The sequence below is a fragment of the Pseudophryne corroboree genome, chromosome 1, assembly GCF_028390025.1.
Source record: "Pseudophryne corroboree isolate aPseCor3 chromosome 1, aPseCor3.hap2, whole genome shotgun sequence".
NCBI classification, from domain to species: Eukaryota; Metazoa; Chordata; class Amphibia; order Anura; family Myobatrachidae; genus Pseudophryne; species Pseudophryne corroboree.
In genome coordinates this window covers 465,751,975-465,774,278 of record NC_086444.1, presented here as the reverse complement: position 1 = coordinate 465,774,278, position 22,304 = coordinate 465,751,975, and the positions used below count along the sequence as shown (strand labels likewise).

The 22,304-nt window shown below is 48.2% G+C and overlaps 1 protein-coding gene across 8 annotated transcripts in view; it reads right to left on the bottom strand.

The window, feature by feature from the left end:
- LOC134904169 (spindlin-Z-like) overlaps positions 1 to 22,304 on the bottom strand; it is a 108,835-nt gene that overhangs the window by 24,994 nt on the left and 61,537 nt on the right. For 2 of the 8 annotated variants that reach the window (XM_063914547.1, XM_063914574.1), the window contains exon 3: positions 2,434 to 2,629. The exons of the other annotated variants lie outside the window; for them this stretch is intronic. The gene's annotated coding sequence lies outside the window, so the exon portion shown is untranslated. The remainder of the gene's footprint in view (positions 1 to 2,433; positions 2,630 to 22,304) is intronic. 8 annotated transcript variants of the gene reach the window in all.

Here is a 22,304-nt window from a genome sequence, read left to right as displayed (position 1 = left end):
ATCACAGAACTATTTCAACTCATAAAAGGACAATTCAATTTATATGAGGGAATTTAGCTTCTGGGCTAAGTGCATGGGAGCTATTCAATTACTTCCTGCTACTAGCCCTGAGGCGTTACTTATTGCTGATTTCTGTCATGCTTATCCCAGGAGCTGCAACTTAACATGGCTAACACCAGGCATTATGGTGGGAAACAGTGTCTGTTGCGAGAGGCTAAATTCCTGCATATGAATTGGATTATAGGTGGTCATTCAGAGTTGTTCGCTCGGTAATTTTCTTCGCATCGCAGCGATTTTCCGCTTATTGCACATGCGCAATGTTCGCACTGCGACTGCGCCAAGTAAATTTGCTATGCAGTTAGGAATTTTACTCACGGCATTACGAGTTTTTTTCTTCGTTCTGGTGATCGTAATGTGATTGACAGGTAGTGGGTGTTTCTGGGCGGAAACTGGCCGTTTTATGGGTGTGTGTGAAAAAACGCTGCCGTTTCTGGGAAAAACACGGGAGTGTCTGGAGAAACGGGGGAGTGTCTGGGCGAACGCTGGGTGTGTTTGTGACGTCAAACCAGGAACGAAACTGACTGAACTGATCGCAGTTGCCGAGTAAGTGTGGAGCTACTCAGAAACTGCTAAGAAGTGTCTATTCGCAATTCTGCTAATCTTTCGTTCGCAATTTTACTATGCTAAGATTCACTCCCAGTAGGCGGCGGCTTAGCGTGTGCAAAGCTGCTAAAAGCAGCTTGCGAGCGAACAACTCGGAATGAGGGCCATAGTTTTCACGCTTGGCTGCTTTAGCAAAGCACCGCCCCTTGCCAGATTTTTAAGTGGCACGATGTGCCCTGCTCTAATCGCGGCGCACGCTAAAAACAGCCTGCCCGGTGCAGTCCCCATCCATGGGCAGCAGTGTCCCAAGAGTGTAAAAAGTTGCTGTTTAAGATCGCCAGCGGGTGTATAGATGCTGCGCGCATGTCGTACAAGAATGTGTGTATACTCGCACACGAGACCCATTGACTTTGTATTGTGCGATCATGAATAGTTGCAGCCAGACTCCCCTAGGGGGTCATTCCGACCCGTTAGCACGCAGCGGTTCTTCGCTGCGGTGTGAATGGGTCGGAAATGCGCATGCACTGCGCACGCATGTCATCGCCGGCCTACGATGCCACCAGCGAGAAAAGTGATTGCAGCGGCAATCGCAAGACGACGGACAGGCAGGAGGCGTTCTGGGGCGGATACTCACCGTTTTCCAGGCGTGGGGAGTCCAACACAGGCCGATCCAGGTGTTTGGAGGGCGGATGTCTGACGTCACAGCCGGGACCTTCATTGCTGTATCCATCGCACTGGGCAAGTAGCTGCAGGGCTAGTCTTGTTTTACTTGAAACGTTTTTAGCATAGCAGGGCTGCACAAGTGATCGCAGCCTTGTTATGCTAAAATACACTCCCCCATAGGCGGCGTCAGGTTGATCGCACAAGCAGCAAAAAGTTGCTACGTGCGATCAACTCGGAATGACCCCCCTAGTCTTTGCTGCAATGTGTATATACACGTTGCAGCAATGATGAGGCCACCTACATCTGTAAGATATGCTAATATAATAAAGAAACTCTGAATCAGCCTCAAGACATATACATATTGTAACATCATAAAACCTGTCAAAACTTTTTTTCTTTAGAAGACACACAAGACCATGCCTTGTTTTAAATAGTATGCACATCTAGGTCTGCCAAGCATAGGTTTTAATTGTTCCACTAACATTGGCCACTGCCACACAAGGTATATATGTGACGGCATATAATCATTTACATCAACAATAGTAGCAAGATTTAACTGAATGGAGCTTTTGGACCTATTAAGTTTATTAGATTAAAAAAAAAAAAAAAAAAAAACGCTTCAACACCAAAAAAAAAAAAAAAAAAATTGAAAAAAAGATTGGGCTATTAATATGGACATCATTGTAATTGCCATTGGTGCAATAAAAATGGGGGTGGAAGCAACAGGCTGGTGACCAGAGCTGGAGAACTCAACACATGAAGTTCTGTAAAATCACTACTGAAAAGACCTGGACTTTGTAGTTTGCCAATTTAGGTTCTAGATGACCGTTATACTACATTTCCCCTGGGGATGAGGATTGTATTTTAACAAAATAAATAGAAACATAAAAAGGAGGGTTATTTAACTCCCAACTGGGCATGTGCCACAATGAGGACAACAATTGAATAGCCCCGGTGGGAGTCAACAAAACAAAAGAATTGTCCCCACTGTGTTATTTTTACAGTGACGATAAGCCACAACTACTAAACATATTGTAAATAACATTCTACAGTAATGGCTACATTGCAGTGTTGGTGCCAATTTAATTATGATTTGATATATTTTTTTTTAAACTTTTTAGTTTAATTGATATAGAGCTTAATTATAAGATACAGTATATTACTCACATTCCATAACCATTAATTCCAATGTGCATGTGCTTTTGTCTCCAGGACCATAAAAATATTGTGCATATAGTTATTCTATCCAAATGACCACTTTGCATAACAAGTGGTACTATCCCAGTAATCTCCACGATAGAATTAAACCTTGCAAGAGATGTAACTGCCAAATCACATTTTAGTTGTGGCACTTATACTGAAGCTGCAAACAAAAATACAAATACTATTAGGAATTTAATCAATTTAAAGATTACTTTTCAGTGCAGAGTAGAAAAATAAATCCTTTCAAATATTTTTTATAGAGCACCACAGAGGTGGAATGTCAAAGGATTGTGGTATCTCCACTGCAAGCATTATAAAGCATGTAAGTATGGAATCTGGAAATTAAGTTTTTCAGATATGTAGCTTTTTATAATAAAATACATTGAGGAATTAATGAAGCAATCGCCATCTGTGAATAGTCGCAGCCTGGCATGCTATACAACATTGCTACATCTGCAATAACATATACATACAAATATATACATACATACATACATACATACACACACACATATACATATACATACACACATACAGTGGGGCAAAAAAGTATTTGAGTATTTGGACAGCCACCGATTGTGCAAGCTGACCCACTTAAAAAGATGAGAGAGGTCTGTAATTTCCATCATAGGTACACATCAACTGAGAGACAGAATTTGGAAAAAAATAAAAATAAACTAGGAAATCACATTGTATGATTTTTAAACAATTTCTATATTCTTGCGGAAAAGAAATATTTGGACAATCAAAAAGTTTAACTCAATACATTGTAATATAACCTCGGTTGACAATTACAGAGGTCAAACTTTCCTGTTGTTCTTGACCAGTTTTGCACACACTGTAGCAGGTATTTTGGTCCACTCTTCCATGCAGATCTTCTCTAGATCTGTCATGTTTTGGGGCTGTCGCCAGGCAATACGGACTTTCAACTCCCTCCACAGATTTTCTATTGGGATGAGATCTGGAGACTGGCTAGGCCACTCCAGGACCTTGAAATGCTTCTTACGGAGCCACTCCTTAGTTGCCCGGGGCGGTGTGTTTGGGGTCATTGTCATGCTGGAAGACCCAGCCACGTTCCATCTTCAATGCTCTTACTGAGGGAAGGAGGTTTTTGCCCAAAATCTCACGATACATGGCCCCATTCATGCGCTCCTTAATACGGATCAGTCGTCCTGTCCCCTTTGCAGAAAAGCAGCCCCAAAGCATGATATTTCCACCCTATTCTTCACAGAGGATACGGTGTTCTTGGGATGCCATTCCTCATTCTTCTCCCTCCAATCATGGCGAGTGGAGTTTATACCAAAAAGTTTGATTTTGCTCTCATCTGACCACATTACATTTTCCCAACCCTTCTCTGGATCACCCACTGACAAACTTTAGACGGGCCTGGACATGTGCTGGCTTAAGCAGCGGGACCTTTCGGGTGCTGCAGGATTTCAATCCATGACGTAGTGTGTTACTAATGGTAACCTTTGTGACTGTGGTCCCAGCTCTCTTGAGGTCATCGACCAGGTCCCCCCCCGTGTAGTTCTGGGCTGATTACTCACCGTTCTCAAGATCATTGATACCTTACGAGGTGAGATCTTGCATGGAGCCCCAGGTCGAGGGAGATTGTCAGTGATCTTGTATTTCTTCCATTTTTTAATAATTGCGCCAACAGTTGATCTCTTCTCACCAAGCTGCTTGCCTATTGTCGAGTAGCTCATGCCAGCCTTGTGCAGCTCTACAATTTTGTCCCTGGTGTCCTTAGACAGCTCTCTGGTCTTGGCCATGGTGCAGAGGTAGCAGTCTGACTGTTTGAGGGTGCGGACAGGTCTTTTATACAGATAACCAGTTCAAACAGCTGCCATTAATACAGGTAACGAGCGGAGGATAGCAGAGCTTCTTAAAGAAGAAGTAACAGGTCTGCGAGAGCCAGAAATCTTGCTGCTTGGTAGGTGTCCAAATATTTATTTTCCACAAGAATATACAAGTAAATTGTTTAACAATCATACAATGTGATTTCCTGTGTTTTTTTCCTCAGATTCTGTCTCTCACAGTTGAAGTGTACCTGTGATGGAAATTACAGACCTCTCATCTTTTTAAGTGGGTCAACTTGCACAATCGGTGGCAGTCCAAATATTTTTTTGCATGAATTATATATATATATATATATATATATATATATATATATATATATATATATATTTACACACACATACACTCACCCCAAACCCCCACCCTCGGTACAGCCACTTGACTAAAGATACCTGAACCCAGTGCCTTCATATGCAGTGATAAGAAGATAAGAGTGCGGCACTCAGGATAAACAGACATACTGTATATAGCAGTGACTGTCCAACGTTTCAATGCTTCATTAGAGATGCACATATCGATCTGTCATAACATTAAATCCACCTAATATAGTGTCTAGATAAGTGATTTTCAACATTTTTCAACTCGCGGCACACCGAACAAGAAATTGCCAAGGCACGCAATCATTGCCCTACGGGAAAAACCACACACGCAAACACACTGGCCCCAATGGAATAAAAAAAAAAAAAAAAAAACACACACATTAGCCAACATAGTAATAATTTGACTCACAGTAATCAAACACATTGGCCCCTAAAGTAATTCCACACACTACCCCTAGGTTATTCCTCATAATTCCACACACTAACCCCCAAAGCAATTACAAAAACAAAATTACACTGGGCTCTTACCAGAATTAGTGGATTTCCTCAGCAGTGGCCATGGGAGTTTATACACTGAGGAGGACCGCTTGGCTGGCTCGGTGCTGGCATTCTGGCTGGTGCTACTCCTGGCAGGTGGGAAGGCGAGGTGGTGTGCGTGACTCGAGTCAAGCCGCATCACCATGGGTCACAGGCCAGGCCGCAGAAAGCGCATGCACCAGCCCTAGACTCTGATGCCAGCCATCAGACAACTGCTAGCATGGACGCCAATAGACTTTTCAAAGGGGTTAGCTTATGAAGAGTCATGTTGTTAAACCAGACACTTCTGAGCCTTCTTTAACCGGAATTTTAAAAGAGCAATGCTTTTACTAGACAGACATGGCAGGTAAAAGCATTGCCCTTTAAAATATTGGTCATAAACAGACTCAGAAGTGTTGGGTCTAAAAATAAACCCCAGAGTGTCCTGTGATATCTGCCACAAAAAACACTAGTAGCAGATCCTCGAAGACCTGTAAGTTGTGAGATGGCACCTCCATGGCTGGGACTTGTTTTTCGAGCACATCAAATGGATGTGTTAGATCAGACTGAGATCTGGAAATGTGGAAGACAAAACACCTTGAAATCTGCGATATTGTAGTATCTCAATGTTCCCTGTATTTCATTCAGTGAGAGCAAAATATGCGTTACAGCAAGTATTTATGTGCTACAGGCAGTAAGTGACCCAGTTCAGAAATACAAGTGGGTCACACAGGATGCACTCTCAAAGAAATCTGTGCGCCTCAGCCAATACAAATCTTCAATGTCTTCCCATCCAAATTGCCACCAGCAGTATCTCCCCATAGAAACACTGCCTAAGACCTCCCTTCCTACCCTACCACTATGCCGCTCCAGGTAGAGAGTGAGCCGAGTCTTAGAATAGCAGCAACGGGCAGTGATGTGCTAATAGTATAGTGTGGTGGCTCCGAGTGGCAGACGGGCAGGGAGAATGTGGCGGCTTACAAAACCAATGCAAGCAGTGTACTGTGGTGGGTGTGCGATGGGCCAGCTGTTACTACTACTAATTTAAGCTATCTACCCTTACCCCCTCCCTACCCCCAGCTGTGCCACCTCCTTGCTCCCCTGCACTGTCCCACCTACTGTCTATACTTAGGGCCTAATTCAAGGTTGATTGCAAAAATAAGATTTTACTCACCGGTAAATCTATTTCTCGTAGTCCGTAGTGGATGCTGGGACTCCGTAAGGACCATGGGGAATAGCGGCTCCGCAGGAGACTGGGCACAACTAAAAGAAAACTTTAGACTACTGGTGTGCACTGGCTCCTCCCACTATGACCCTCCTCCAGACCTCAGTTAGGATACTGTGCCCGGAAGAGCTGACACAATAAGGAAGGATTTTGAATCCCGGGTAAGACTCATACCAGCCACACCAATCACACCGTATAACTTGTGATACTATACCCAGTTAACAGCATGATAACAACTGAGCCTCTCAACAAATGGCTCAACAATAACCCTTTAGTTAAACAATAACTATATACAAGTATTGCAGACAATCCGCACTTGGGATGGGCGCCCAGCATCCACTATGGACTACGAGAAATAGATTTACCGGTGAGTAAAATCGTATTTTCTCTGACGTCCTAAGTGGATGCTGCGACTCCGTAAGGACCATGGGGATTATATCAAAGCTCCCAAACGGGCGGGAGAGTGCGGATGACTCTGCAGCACCGACTGAGCAAACTCTAGGTCCTCCTCAGCCAGGGTATCAAACTTGTAGACTCTTGCCAAAATGTTTGAACCCGACCAAGTAACAGCTCGGCAAATTTGTAAAGCCGAGACCCCTCAGGCAGCCGCCCAAGAAGAGCCCCTTTCCTCGTTGAATGGGCTTTTACAGATTTAGGGTGCGGCAGTCCAGCCGCAGAATGTGCAAGTTGAATCGTGCTACAGATCCATCGAGCAATAGTCTGCTTAGAAGCAGGAGCACCCAGCTTGTTGGGTGCATACAGGATAAATAACGAGACAGTTTTCCTGACTCCAGCCGTCCTGGAAACATATACTTTCCAGGGCCCTGACTACGTCCAGTAACTTGGAATCCTCCAAGTCCCAAATAGCCGCAGGCACCACAATAGGTTGGTTCACATGAAAAACTGATACCACCTTAGGAAGGAATTGGGAACGAGTCCTCAATTCCGCCTTATCCATATAAAAAAATCAGATAAGGGCTTTTGCATGACAAAGCCGCCAATTCTGATACGCGCCTGGCCGACGCCAAGGCCAACAGCATGACCACTTTTCCACGTGAGGTATTGTAGCTCCACGGATTTAAGTGGCTCAACTCAATGCGACTTCAGGAAATCCAACACCACGTTGAGATCCCACGGTGCCACTGGAGGCACAAACGGGGGCTGACTATGCAGCACTCCCTTAACAAAAGTCTGAACTTCAGGCAGTGAAGCCAGTTCGATAGAGCCGAAATCTGGACCTTAATGGAACCCAATTTTAGGCCCATAGTCACCCCTGACTGTAGGAAGTGCAGAAATCGACCTAGCTGAAATTACTCCTTTGGGGGCCTTCCTGGCCTCACAGCACGCAACATATTTCCGCCATATGCGGTGATAATGGTTTGCGTTCACTTCTTTCCTAGCTTTAATTAGCGTAGGGATAACTTCCTCCGGAATGCCCTTTTTCTTCAGGATCCGGCGTTCAACCGCCATGCCGTCAAACGCAGCCGCGGTACGTCTTGGAACAGACAGGCCCCCTGCTGCAGCAGGTCCTGTCTGAGCGGCAGAGGCCATGGGTCCTCCGAGATCATTTCTTGGAGTTCTGGGTACCAAGCTCTTCTTGGCCAATCCGGAACAATGAGTATAGTTCTTACTCCTCTCCTTCTTATTATTCTCATTACCCTGGGTAAGAGAGGCAGAGAAGGGAACACATACACCGACTGGTACACCCACGGTGTTACCAGAGCGTCCACAGCTATCGCCTGAGGGTCCCTTGACCTGGCGCAATATCTTTGTAGCTTTTTGTTGAGGCGGGATGCCATCATGTCCACCTGTGGCCTTTCCCAATGGTGTACAATCATTTGGAAGACTTCTGGATGAAGTCCCCACTCTCCCGGGTGGAGGTCGTGTCTGCTGAGAAAGTCTGCTTCCCAGTTGTCCACTCCGGGAATGAACACTGCTGACAGTGGTAACCATGATTTTCCGCCCATCGGAGAATCCTTGTGGCTTCTGCCATCGCCATCCTGCTTCTTGTGTCGCCCTGTCGGTGTACATGAGCGACCGCCGTGATGTTGTCTGACTGGATCAGCACCGGCCGGTGTTGAAGCAGGGGTCAAGCCTGAATTAGGGCCTTGTAAATGGCCCTTAGTTCCAGAATATTTATGTGTAGGGAAGTCTCCTGACTTTTCCATAGTCCTTGGAAGTTTCTTCCCTGTGTGACTGCCCCCCAGCCTCGAAGGCTGGCATCCGTGGTCACCAGGACCCAGTCCTGTATGCCGAATCTGAGGCCCCCTAGAAGATGAGCACTCTGCAGCCACCACAACAACGACACCCTGGCCCTTGGAGACAGGGTTATCCGCCGATGCATCTGAAGATGCGACCCGGACCACTTGTCCAACAGAACCCACTGAAAGATCCTTGCATGGGACCTGACGAATGGAATTTCTTCGTAAGAAGCTACCATCTTTCCCAGGGCTCGCGTGCATGATGCACCGACACCTGTATTTGTATTAGGAGGTCTCTGTCTAGAGACGACAACTCCTTGGACTTCTCCTCCGGGAGAAACCCTTTTTATTCTGTTCTGTGTCCAGAACCATACCCAGGAACAGTAGACGCGTCGTAGGAACCAGCTGCGACTTTGGAATATTCAGAATCCAGCCGTGCTGTTGTAGCACTTCCCGAGATAGTGCTACTCCGACGAACAACTGCTCCCTGGATCTCGCCTTTATAAGGAGATCGTCCAAGTACGGGATAATTATTTCGGCCATTACCTTGGTAAATACCCTCGGTGCCGGGGACAGACCAACGGCAACGTCTGGAATTGGTAATGACAATCCTGTACCACAATTTTGGTGAAGAGGGTAAATAGGGACATGCAGGTAAGCATCCTTGATGTCCAGTGATACCATGAAATTCTCCAGGCTTGCAATAATCGCCCTGAGCTTCCATTTTGAACTTGAACCTTCGTATATGAGTGTTCAAGGATTTCAATTTTAGAATGGGTCTCACCGAACCGTCTGGTTTTCGGTACCACAACATTTTGGAATAGTAACCTCGGCCCTGTTGAAGGAGGGGTACCTTGATTTCACCTGCTGGAAGTACAGCTTGTGAATTGCCGCCAGTACTACCTCCCTTTCTCCGAGGGCAGCAGGCAAGGCTGATGTGGGGTAACGGCGAGGGGGAGTCGCCTCGAACTCCAGCCTGTATCCCTGTGATACTACTTGCAGAACCTAGGGATCCACCTGTGGGCAAGCCCACTGGTCCCTGAAGTTCCCGAGACACGCCCCTACCGCACCTGTCTCCACCTGTGGAGCCCCAGCGTCATGCGGTGGACTCAGAGGAAGCGGGGGAAGATTTTTGATCCTGGGAACTGGCTGTCTGGTGCAGCTTTTTCCTTCTTCCCTCGTCTCTGTGCAGAAAGGAAGCGCCTTTGACCCGCTTGCTTTTCTGAAGCCGAAAGGACTGTACCTGAAAATACGGTGCTTTCTTAGGCTGTGAGGAAACCTGAGGTAAAAAAATTTCTTCCCAGCTGTTGCTGTGGATACGAGGTCCCAGAGACCATCCCCAAACAATTCCTCACCCTTATAAAGGCAGAATCTCCATGTGCCTTTTAAAAGCAGCATCACCTGTCCACTGCCGGGTCTCTAATACCTTCCTGGCAGAATGGTCATTGCATTAATTCTGGATGCCAGCCGGCAAATATCCCTCTGTGCATCCTTCATATATAAGACGACGTCTTTAAAATGCTCTATGTTAGCAAAATATTTTCCTGTCTAGGGTATTAATATTATCTGACAGGGTATCAGACCACGCTGCAGCAGCACTATTTATGCTGAGGCAAATGCAGGTCTCAGTATAGTACCTGAGTGTGTATATACAGACTTCAGGATAGTCTCCTGCTTTTTATCAGCAGGCTCCTTCAAAGTGGCCGTATCCCAAGACGGCAGTGCCACCTTTTTTGACAAACGTGTGAGCGCCTTATCCACCCTAGGGGATATCTCCCAACGTGACCTATCCTCTGTCGGGAAAGGGTACGCCAGCAGTAACTTTTTAGAAATTACCATTTTCTTATCGGGGGAACCCACGCTCTTTACACACTTCATTCACTCATCTGATGGGGGAACAAAACACTGGCTGCTTTTTCTCCCCAAACATAAAAACCCTTTTATGTGGTACTTGGGTTCATGTCAGAATGTGTAACACATTTTTTATTGCCGAGATCATGCAACGGATGTTCCTAGTGGATTGTGTATATGTCTCAACCTCGTCGACACTGGAGTCAGACTCCGTGCCGACATCTGTGTCTGCCATCTGAGGTAACGGGCGTTTTTTGAGCCCCTGATGGCCTTTGAGACGCCTGGGCAGGCGCGGGCTGAGAAGCCGGCTGTCCCACAGCGGTTACGTCATCTAGCCTTTTATGTAAGGAGTTGACATTGTCGGTTAATACCTTCCACCTATCCATCCACACTGGTGTCAGCCCCACAGGGGGCGACATCCCATTTATCGGCCTCTGCTCCGCCTCCATGTAACCTTCCTCATCCAACATGTCGACACAGCCGTACCGACACACCGCACACACACAGGGAATGCTCTGACTGAGGACAGGACCCCACAAAGTCTTTTGGGAAAACAGAGCGAGAGTATGCCAGCACACACCAGAGCGCTATATAATGCAAGGATTAACACTATAACTGAGTGATTTTTTCCCCCAATAGCTGCTTGTATACACATATTGCGCCTAAATTTAGTGCCCCCCCCCCTCTCTTTTTAACCCTTTGAGCCTGAAAACTACAGGGGAGCTGTCTTCCAGCTGCACTGTGAAGAAAAAATGGCGCCAGTGTGCTGAGGGAGATAGCCCCGCCCCTTTTTCGGCTGACTTTTCTCCCGCTTTTTTTATGGATTCTGGCAGGGGTAATTTATCACATATATAGCCCTGGGACTATATATTGTGATGATTTGCCAGCCAAGGTGTATTTTATTGCCCTCAGGGCGCCCCCCCCCCCCAGCGACCTGCACCCATCAGTGACCGGAGTGTGAGGTGTGCATGAGGAGCAATGGCGCACAGCTGCAGTGCTGTGCGCTACCTTGTTGAAGACAGAAGTCTTCTGCCGCCGATTTTCCGGAACACTTCTTGCTTCTGGCTCTGTAAGGGGGCCGGCGGCGCGGCTCCGGGAACGAACACCAAGGTCGGGTCCTGCGGTCGATCCCTCTGGAGCTAATGGTGTCCAGTAGCCTAAGAAGCCCAAACTACCACCAGTTAGGTAGGTTCGCTTCTTCTCCCCTTAGTCCCTCGCTGCAGTGAGTCTGTTGCCAGCAGATCTCACTGTAAAATAAAAAACCTAAAATATACTTTCTTTCTAGGAGCTCAGGAGAGCCCCTAATGTGCATCCAGCTCAGCCGGGCACAAGAATCTAACTGAGGTCTGGAGGAGGGTCATAGTGGGAGGAGCCAGTGCACACCAGTAGTCTAAAGCTTTCTTTTAGTTGTGCCCAGTCTCCTGCGGAGCCGCTATTCCCCATGGTCCTTACGGAGTCCCAGCATCCACTTAGGACGTCAGAGAAAATAAGAATTTACTCACCGGTAATTCTATTTCTCGTAGTCCGTAGTGGATGCTGGGGACTCCGTCAGGACCATGGGGAATAGCGGCTCCGCAGGAGACAGGGCACAAAATTTAAAAGTTTGACCACTAGGTGGTGTGTACTGTCTCCTCCCCCTATGACCCTCCTCCAAGCCTCAGTTAGGATACTGTGCCCGGACGAGCGTACACAATAAGGAAGGATTTTGAATCCCGGGTAAGACTCATACCAGCCACACCAATCACACCGTACAACTTGTGATCTGAACCCAGTTAACAGTATGATAACGTAGGAGCCTCTGAAAAAATGGCTCACAACAATAAACAACCCGATTTTTTTGTAACAATAACTATGTACAAGTATTGCAGACAATCCGCACTTGGGATGGGCGCCCAGCATCCACTACGGACTACGAGAAATAGAATTACCGGTGAGTAAATTCTTATTTTCTCTGACGTCCTAGTGGATGCTGGGGACTCCGTCAGGACCATGGGGATTATACCAAAGCTCCCAAACGGGCGGGAGAGTGCGGATGACTCTGCAGCACCGAATGAGAGAACTCTAGGTCCTCCTTAGCCAGGGTATCAAATTTGTAGAATTTTACAAACGTGTTCTCCCCTGACCACGTAGCTGCTCGGCAGAGTTGTAATGCCGAGACCCCTCGGGCAGCCGCCCAAGATGAGCCCACCTTCCTTGTGGAGTGGGCATTGACAGATTTTCAATGCTCTGACAACGTCCAGCAACTTGGAATCCTCCAAATCGCTAGTAGCCGCAGGCACCACAATAGGCTGGTTCAGGTGAAACGCTGATACCACCTTAGGCAGAAAATGAGGACGCGTCCTCAATTCTGCCCTGTCCGAATGGAAAATCAGATATGGGCTTTTATACGATAAAGCCGCCAATTCCGACACTCTCCTGGCTGAAGCCAGGGCCAGTAGCATGGTTACTTTCCATGTAAGATATTTCAAATCTACCGATTTGAGTGGCTCAAACCAATGGGATTTGAGAAAATCCAAAAACTACATTGAGATCCCACGGTGCCACTGGGGGCACAACCGGGGGCTGTATATGTAGTACTCCTTTTACAAAAGTCTGGACTTCAGGAACTGAAGCCAATTCTTTCTGGAAGAAAATCGACAGGGCCGAAATTTGAACCTTAATGGACCCTAATTTGAGGCCCATTGATAATCCTGTTTGCAGGAAATGTAGGAATCGACCCAGTTGAAATTCCTCTGTCGGGGCCTTCCTGGCCTCACACCATGCAACATATTTTCTCCAAATGTGGTGATAATGTTGTGCAGTCACCTCCTTCCTGGCTTTGACCAGGGTAGGGATGACCTCTTCCGGAATGCCTTTTTCCCTTAGGATCCGGCGTTCAACCGCCATGCCGTCAAACGCAGCCGCGGTAAGTCTTGGAATAGACACGGTCCCTGCTGAAGCAGATCCCTTCTTAGAGGTAGAGGCCACGGATCTTCCGTGAGCATCTCCTGAAGTTCCGGGTACCAAGTCCTTCTTGGCCAGTCCGGAGCCACTAGTATCGTTCTTACTCCCCTTTGCCGTATAATTCTCAGTACCTTGGGTATGAGAGGCAGAGGAGGGAACACATACACTGACTGGTACACCCATGGTGTTACCAGAGCGTCCACAGCTATTGCCTGAGGGTCTCTTGACCTGGCGCAATACCTGTCCAGTTTTTTGTTGAGGCGGGACGCCATCATGTCCACCATTGGTCTTTCCCAATGGACTACAATCATGTGGAAGACTTCTGGATGAAGTCCCCACTCTCCCGGGTGAAGATCGTGTCTGCTGAGGAAGTCTGCTTCCCAGTTGTCCACTCCCAGGATGAACACTGCTGACAGTGCTATCACATGATTTTCCGCCCAGCGAAGAATCCTTGCAGCTTCTGCCATTGCCCTCCTGCTTCTTGTGCCGCCCTGTCTGTTTACGTGGGCGACTGCCGTGATGTTGTCCGACTGGATCAACACCGGCTGACCCTGAAGCAGAGGTTTTGCCAGGCTTAGAGCATTGTAGATTGCTCTTAGTTCCAGTATATTTATGTGAAGAGACGTTTCCAGGCTTGACCACACGCCCTGGAAGTTTCTTCCTTGTGTGACCGCTCCCCAGCCTCTCAGGCTGGCATCCGTGGTCACTAGGACCCAGTTCTGTATGCCGAATCTGCGGCCCTCTAACAGATGAGCACTCTGCAACCACCATAGCAGAGAGACCCTTGTCCTTGTCGACAATTTTATCCGCTGATGCATCTGCAGATGCGATCCGGACCATTTGTCTAGCAGATCCCACTGAAAAATTCGTGCATGGAATCTGCCGAATGGAATCGCTTCGTAAGAAGCCACCATTTTTCCCAGGACTCTTGTGCATTGATGCACAGACACTGTCCCTGGTTTTAGGAGGTTCCTGACGAGTTCGGATAACTCCCTGGCTTTCTCCTCCGGAAGAAATACCTTTTTCTGAACAGTGTCCAGAATCATCCCTAGGAACAGCAGACGTGTCGTCGGGATCAGTTGGGATTTTGGAAAATTCAGAATCCACCCGTGCTGTTGGAGCACTACTTGAGTTAGTGCTACTCCGACCTCCAGCTGTTCTCTGGATCTTGCCCTTATCAGGAGATCGTCCAAGTAAGGGATAATTAATACGCCTTCTCTTCGAAGAAGGATCATCATTTCGGCCATTACCTTGGTAAAGACCCTGGGTGCCGTGGACAATCCAAACGGCAGCGTCTGAAACTGATAATGACAGTTTTGTACCACGAACCTGAGGTACCCTTGGTGTGAAGGGCAAATTGGGACATGAAGGTAAGCATCCTTGATGTCCAAGGACACCATAAAATCCCCTTCTTCCAGATTCGCTATCACTGCTCTGAGTGACTCCATCTTGAACTTGAATTTTTGTATGTACAGGTTCAGAGATTTCAGATTTAGAATAGGTCTTACCGAGCCGTCCGGCTTCGGTACCACAAATAGCGTGGAGTAATACCCCTTTCCCTGTTGTAGAAGGGGTACCTTGATTATCACCTGCTGAGAATACAGCTTGTGAATGGCTTCCAATACCGTCGCCCTGTCTGAGGGAGACGTTAGCAAAGCAGATTTTAGGAACCGGCGAGGGGGAGACTTCTCGAATTCCAACCTGTAACCCTGAGATACTACCTGCAGGATCCAGGGGTCCACCTGCGAGTGAGCCCACTGTGCGCTGAAATTCTTGAGGCGACCCCCCACCGCCCCTGAGACCGCTTGTAAGGTCCCAGCGTCATGCTGAGGCCTTTGCAGAAGCCGGGGAGGACTTCTGCTCCTGGGAAGAGGCTGCTTGCTGCAGTCTCTTACCCTTTCCTTTGCCTCGGGGCAAATATGAATGTCCTTTTGCTCGCTTGTTCTTATAGGAACGAAAGGACTGCGGCTGAAAAGACTGCGTCTTTTTCTGCTGGGAGGGGACTTGAGGTAAAAAGGTGGACTTCCCGGCTGTTGCCGTGGCTACCAAATCCGATAGACCGACCCCAAATAATTCCTCCCCCTTATACGGCAATACTTCCATATGCCGTTTGGAATCCGCATCGCCTGACCACTGTCGTGTCCATAGACTTCTTCTGGCAGATATGGACATCGCACTTACTCTTGATGCCAGAGTGCAGATATCCCTCTGTGCATCTCGCATATAAAGGAATGCATCCTTTAATTGCTCTATAGTCAATAAAATACTGTCCCTATCCAGGGTATCAATATTTTCAGTCAGGGAATCCGACCAAGCCACCCCAGCACTGCACATCCAGGCTGAGGCGATTGCTGGTCGCAGTATAACACCAGTATGTGTGTATATACTTTTTAGAGTATTTTCCAGCCTCCTATCAGCTGGATCCTTGAGGGCGGCCGTATCAGGAGACGGTAACGCCACTTGTTTGGATAAACGTGTGAGCGCCTTGTCCACCCTAGGGGGTGTTTCCCAGCGCGCCCTAACCTCTGGCGGGAAAGGGTATAACGCCAATAACTTCTTTGAAATTAGCAGTTTTTTATCAGGGGTAACCCACGCTTCATCACACACGTCATTCAATTCCTCTGATTCAGGAAAAACTACAGGTAGTTTTTTCAGACCCCACATAATACCCCTTTTTGTGGTACTTGCAGTATCAGAGATATGCAAAACTTCCTTCATTGCCGTGATCATATAACGTGTGGCCCTACTGGAAAATACGTTTGTTTCTTCACCGTCGACACTAGATTCGGTGTCCGTGTCTGGGTCTGTGTCGACCGACTGAGGCAAAGGGCGTTTTACAGCCCCTGACGGTGTTTGAGACGCCTGTACAGGTACTAACTGGTTTGCCGGTCGTCTCATGTCGTCAACCGACTTTTGCAGCGTGCTGACATTATCACGTAATTCCATAAACAAAGCCATCCATTCCGGTGTCGACTCCCTAGGGGGTGACATCACCATTACCGGCAATTGCTCCGCCTCCACACCAACATCGTCCTCATACATGTCGACACACGTACCGACACACAGCAGACACACAGGGAATGCTCTGATAGAAGACAGGACCCCACTAGCCCTTTGGGGAGACAGAGGGAGAGTTTGCCAGCACACACCAAAGCGCTATAATTATATAGGAACAACCTTATATAAGTGTTGTTTCCTTATAGCTGCTTAAATATATATAATATCGCCAAAAAATGCCCCCCCTCTCTGTTTTTTACCCTGTTTCTGTAGTGCAGTGCAGGGGAGAGCCTGGGAGCCTTCCTAGCAGCGGAGCTGTGTAGGAAAATGGCGCTGTGTGCTGAGGAGATAGGCCCCGCCCCCTATTCCGGCGGGCTCTTCTCTCGGTTTTTCTGAGACCTGGCAGGGGTGAAATACATCCATATAGCCTCATGGACTATATGTGATGTATTCTTTTTAGCCAGAAAGGTATTAACATTGCTGCCCAGGGCGCCCCCCCCAGCGCCCTGCACCCTCAGTGACCGCCGGTGTGAAGTGTGCCTGAGCGCAATGGCGCACAGCTGCAGTGCTGTGCGCTACCTCATGAAGACTGAAAAGCCTTCAGCCGCCGGTTTCTGGACCTCTTCTTATTTCGGCATCTGCAAGGGGGTCGGCGGCGCGGCTCCGGTGACCCATCCAGGCTGTACCTGTGATCGTCCCTCTGGAGCTAGTGTCCAGTAGCCTAAGAAGCAAATCCATCCTGCACGCAGGTGAGTTCACTTCTTCTCCCCTAGGTCCCTCGTTGCAGTGAGCCTGTTGCCAGCAGGACTCACTGAAAATAATAAAACTATCAAAACTTTTACTCTAAGCAGCTCTTTATGAGAGCCACCTAGATTGCACCCTGCTCGGACGGGCACAAAAACCTAACTGAGGCTTGGAGGAGGGTCATAGGGGGAGGAGCATGTACACACCACCTAGTGGTCAAACTTTTAAATTTTGTGCCCTGTCTCCTGCGGAGCCGCTATTCCCCATGGTCCTGACGGAGTCCCCAGCATCCACTAGGACGTCAGAGAAAATAAGATTTTACTTACCGATAAATCTATTTCTCGTAGTCCGTAGTGGATGCTGGGGACTCCGTCAGGACCATGGGGAATAGCGGCTCCGCAGGAGACAGGGCACAAAAGTAAAAGCTTTAGGATCAGGTGGTGTGCACTGGCTCCTCCCCCTATGACCCTCCTCCAAGCCTCAGTTAGGATACTGTGCCCGGACGAGCGTACACAATAAGGAAGGATTTTGAATCCCGGGTAAGACTCATACCAGCCACACCAATCACACTGTACAACCTGTGATCTGAACCCAGTTAACAGCATGATAACAGCGGAGCCTCTGAAAAGATGGCTCACAACAATAACCCGATTTTTGTAACAATAACTATGTACAAGTATTGTAGACAATCCGCACTTGGGATGGGCGCCCAGCATCCACTACGGACTACGAGAAATAGATTTATCGGTAAGTAAAATCTTATTTTCTCTGACGTCCTAGTGGATGCTGGGGACTCCGTCAGGACCATGGGGATTATACCAAAGCTCCCAAACGGGCGGGAGAGTGCGGATGACTCTGCAGCACCGAATGAGAGAACTCCAGGTCCTCTTTAGCCAGGGTATCAAATTTGTAGAATTTTACAAACGTGTTCTCCCCCGACCACGTAGCTGCTCGGCAGAGTTGTAATGCCGAGACCCCTCGGGCAGCCGCCCAGGATGAGCCCACCTTCCTTGTGGAATGGGCCTCGACAGATTTAGGCTGTGGCAGGCCTGCCACAGAATGTGCAAGTTGAAATGTGCTACAAATCCAACGAGCAATCGTCTGCTTAGAAGCAAGAGCACCCAGTTTGTTGGGTGCATACAGGATAACAGCGAGTCAGTTTTCCTGACTCCAGCCGTCCTGGAAACCTATATTTTCAGGGCCCTGACAACATCTAGCAACTTGGAGTCCTCCAAGTCCCTAGTAGCCGCAGGTACCACAATAAGCTGGTTCAGGTGAAACGCTGACACCACCTTAGGAAGAAACTGGGGACGAGTCCGCAGCTCTGCCCTGTCCGAATGGACAATCAGATATGGCTTTTGTGAGACAAAGCCGCCAATTCTGACACTCGCCTGGCCGAGGCCAGGGCCAACAGCATGGTCACTTTTCATGTGAGATATTTCAAATCCACAGATTTGAGGAATCCCAGAACTACGTTGAGATCCCACAGTGCCACTGGAGGCACAAAAAGGGGGTTGTATATGCAATACTCCCTTGACAAACTTCTGGACTTCAGGAACTGAAGCCAATTCTTTCTGGAAGAAAATTGACAGGGCCGAAATTTGAACCTTAATGGACCCCAATTTGAGGCCCATAGACACTCCTGTTTGCAGGAAATGCAGGAATCGACCGAGTTGAAATTTCTTCGTGGGGCCTTCCTGGCCTCACACCACGCAACATATTTTCGCCACATGTGGTGATAATGTTTTGCGGTCACCTCCTTCCTGGTTTTGACCAGGGTAGGAATGACCTCTTCCGGAATGCCTTTTTCCCTTAGGATCTGGCGTTCCACCGCCATGCCGTCAAACGCAGCCGCGGTAAGTCTTGGAACAGACCTGGTACTTGCTGAAGCAAGTCCCTTCTTAGCGGCAGAGGCCATGAGTCCTCTGTGAGCATTTCTTGAAGTTCCGGGTGCCACGTCCTTCTTGGCCAATCCGGAGCCACGAGTATAGTTCTTACTCCTCTACGTCTTATAATTCTCAGTACCTTGGTTATGAGAAGCAGAGGAGGGAACACATACACCGACTGGTACACCCACGGTGTTACCAGAACGTCCACAGATATTGCTTGAGGGTCTCTTGACCTGGCGCAATACCTGTCCAGTTTTTTGTTCAGGCGGGACGCCATCATGTCCACCTTTGGTCTTTCCCAACGGTTCACAATCATGTGGAATACTTCCCGATGAAGTCCCCACTCTCCCGGGTGGAGGTCGTGCCTGCTGAGGAAGTCTGCTTCCCAGTTGTCCACTCCCGGAATGAACACTGCTGACAGTGCTATCACATGATTTTTCGCCCAGCGAAGAATCCTTGCAGTTTCTGCCATTGCCCTCCTGCTTCTTGGGCCGCCCTGTCTGTTTACGTGGGCGACTGCCGTGATGTTGTCCCACTGGATCAATACCGGCTGACCTTGAAGCAGAGGTCTTGCTAAGCTTAGAACATTGTAAATTGCCCTTAGCTCCAGTATATTTATGTGGAGAGAAGTCTCCAGACTTGATCACACTCCCTGGAAATTTTTTCCCTGTGTGAAAGGTCCCCAGCCTCTCAGGCTGGCATCCGTGGTCACCAGGACCCAGTCCTGAATGCCGAATCTGCGGCCCTTTAGTAGATGAGCACTCTGCAGCCACCGCAGAAGAAACACCCTTGTCCTTGGAGACAGGGTTATCCGCTGATGCATCTGAAGATGCGATCCGGACCATTTTTCCAGCAGATCCCACTGAAAAGTTCTTGCGTGAAATCTACCGAATGGAATCGCTTCGTAAGAAGCCACCATTTTTCCCAGGACCCTTGTGCAATGATGCACTGACACTTTTCCTGGTTTTAGGAGGTTCCTGACTAGCTCGGATAACTCCCTGGCTTTCTTCTCCGGGAGAAACACCTTTTTCTGGACTGTGTCCAGAATCATCCCTAGGAACAGCAGACGTGTCGTCGGAAACAGCTGCGATTTTGGAATATTTAGAATCCACCCGTGCTGTCGTAGAACTACTTGAGATAGTGCTACTCCGACCTCCAACTGTTCTCTGGACCTTGCCCCTATCAGGAGATCGTCCATTTTCTTTGAAGAAGAATCATCATTTCGGCCATTACCTTGGTAAGGACCCGGGGTGCCGTGGACAATCCAACCGGCAGCGTCTGAAACTGATAGTGACAGTTCTGTACCACGAACCTGAGGTACCCTTGGTGAGAAGGGCAAATTGGGACATGGAGGTAAGCATCCCTGATGTCCCGGGACACCATATAGTCCCCTTCTTCCTGGTTCGCTATCACTGCTCTGAGTGACTCCATCTTGATTTGAACCTTTGTATGTAAGTGTTCAACTATTTCAGATTTAGAATAGGTCTCACCGAGCCGTCTGGCTTCAGTACCACAATATAGTGTGGAATAATACCCCTTTCCTTGTTGTAGGAGGGGTACTTTGATTATCACCTGCTGGGAATACAGCTTGTGAATTGTTTCCACTACTGCCTCCCTGTCGGAGGGAGACGTTGGTAAAGCAGACTTCAGGAACCTGCGAGGGGGAGACGTCTCGAATTTCCAATCTGTACCCCTGGGATACTACTTGTAGGATCCAGGGGTCCACTTGCGAGTGAGCCCACTGCGTGCTGAAACTCTTGAGACGACCCCCCCCACCGCACCTGAGTCCGCTTGTACGGCCCCAGCGTCATGCTGAGGACTTGGCAGAAGCGGTGGAGGGCTTCTGTTTCTGGGAATGGGCTGCCTGCTGCAGTCTTCTTCCCTTTCCTCTATCCCATGGCAGATATGACTGGCCTTTTGCCCGCTTGCCCTTATGGGGACGAAAGGACTGAGGCTGAAAAGACGTTGTCTTTTTCTCCTTTATACGGCAATACTTCCATGTGCCGTTTGGAATCTGCATCACCTGACCACTGTCGTGTCCATAAACAACTTCTGGCAGATATGGACATCGCACTTACTCTTGATGCCAGAGTGCAAATATCCCTCTGTGCATCTCGCATATATAGAAATGCATTCTTTAAATGCTCTATAGTCCATAAAATACTGTCCCTGTCAAGGGTATCAATATTTTCAGTCAGGGAATCCGACCAAGCCACCCCAGCGCTGCACATCCAGGCTGAGGCGATCGCTGGTCGCAGTATAACACCAGTATGTGTGTATATACTTTTTAGGATATTTTCCAGCCTCCTATCAGCTGGCTCCTTGAGGGCGGCCCTATCTGGAGACGGTACCGCCACTTGTTTTGATAAGCGTGTGAGCGCCTTATCCACCCTAAGGGGTGTTTCCCAACGCGCCCTAACTTCTGGCGGGAAAGGGTATACCGCCAATAATTTTCTATCGGGGGAAACCCACGCATCATCACACACTTCATTTAATTTATCTGATTCAGGAAAAACTACAGGTAGTTTTTACACACTCCACATAATACCCTTTTTTGTGGTACTTGTAGTATCAGAAATATGTAACACCTCCTTCATTGCCCTTAACAAGTAACGTGTGGCCCTAAAGGAAAATACGTTTGTTTCTTCACCGTCGACACTGGAGTCAGTGTCCGTGTCTGTGTCGACCGACTGAGGTAAAAGGACGTTTTAACGCCCCTGACGGTGTTTGAGACGCCTGGACAGGTACTAATTGGTTTGCCAGCCGTCTCATGTCGTCAACCGACCTTGCAGCGTGTTGACATTATCACGTAATTCCTTAAATAAGCCATCCATTCCGGTGTCGACTCCCTAGAGAGTGACATCACCATTACAGGCAATTGCTCCGCCTCCTCACCAACATCGTCCTCATACATGTCGACACACACGTACCGACACACAGCACACACACAGGGAATGCTCTGATAGAGGACAGGACCCCACTAGCCCTTTGGGGAGACAGAGGGAGAGTTTGCCAGCACACACCAAAAACGCTATAATTATACAGGGACAACCTTTATATAAGTGTTTTTCCCTTATAGCATTTTAATATATATAGTCATATCGCCAAATAAGTGCCCCCCCTCTCTGTTTTAACCCTGTTTCTGTAGTGCAGTGCAGGGGAGAGCCTGGGAGCCTTCCCACCAGCATTTCTGTGAGGGAAAATGGCGCGGTGTGCTGAGGAGAATAGGCCCCGCCCCCTTTTCGGCGGGCTTCTTCTCCCGTTTTTCTGAGACCTGGCAGGGGTTAAATAC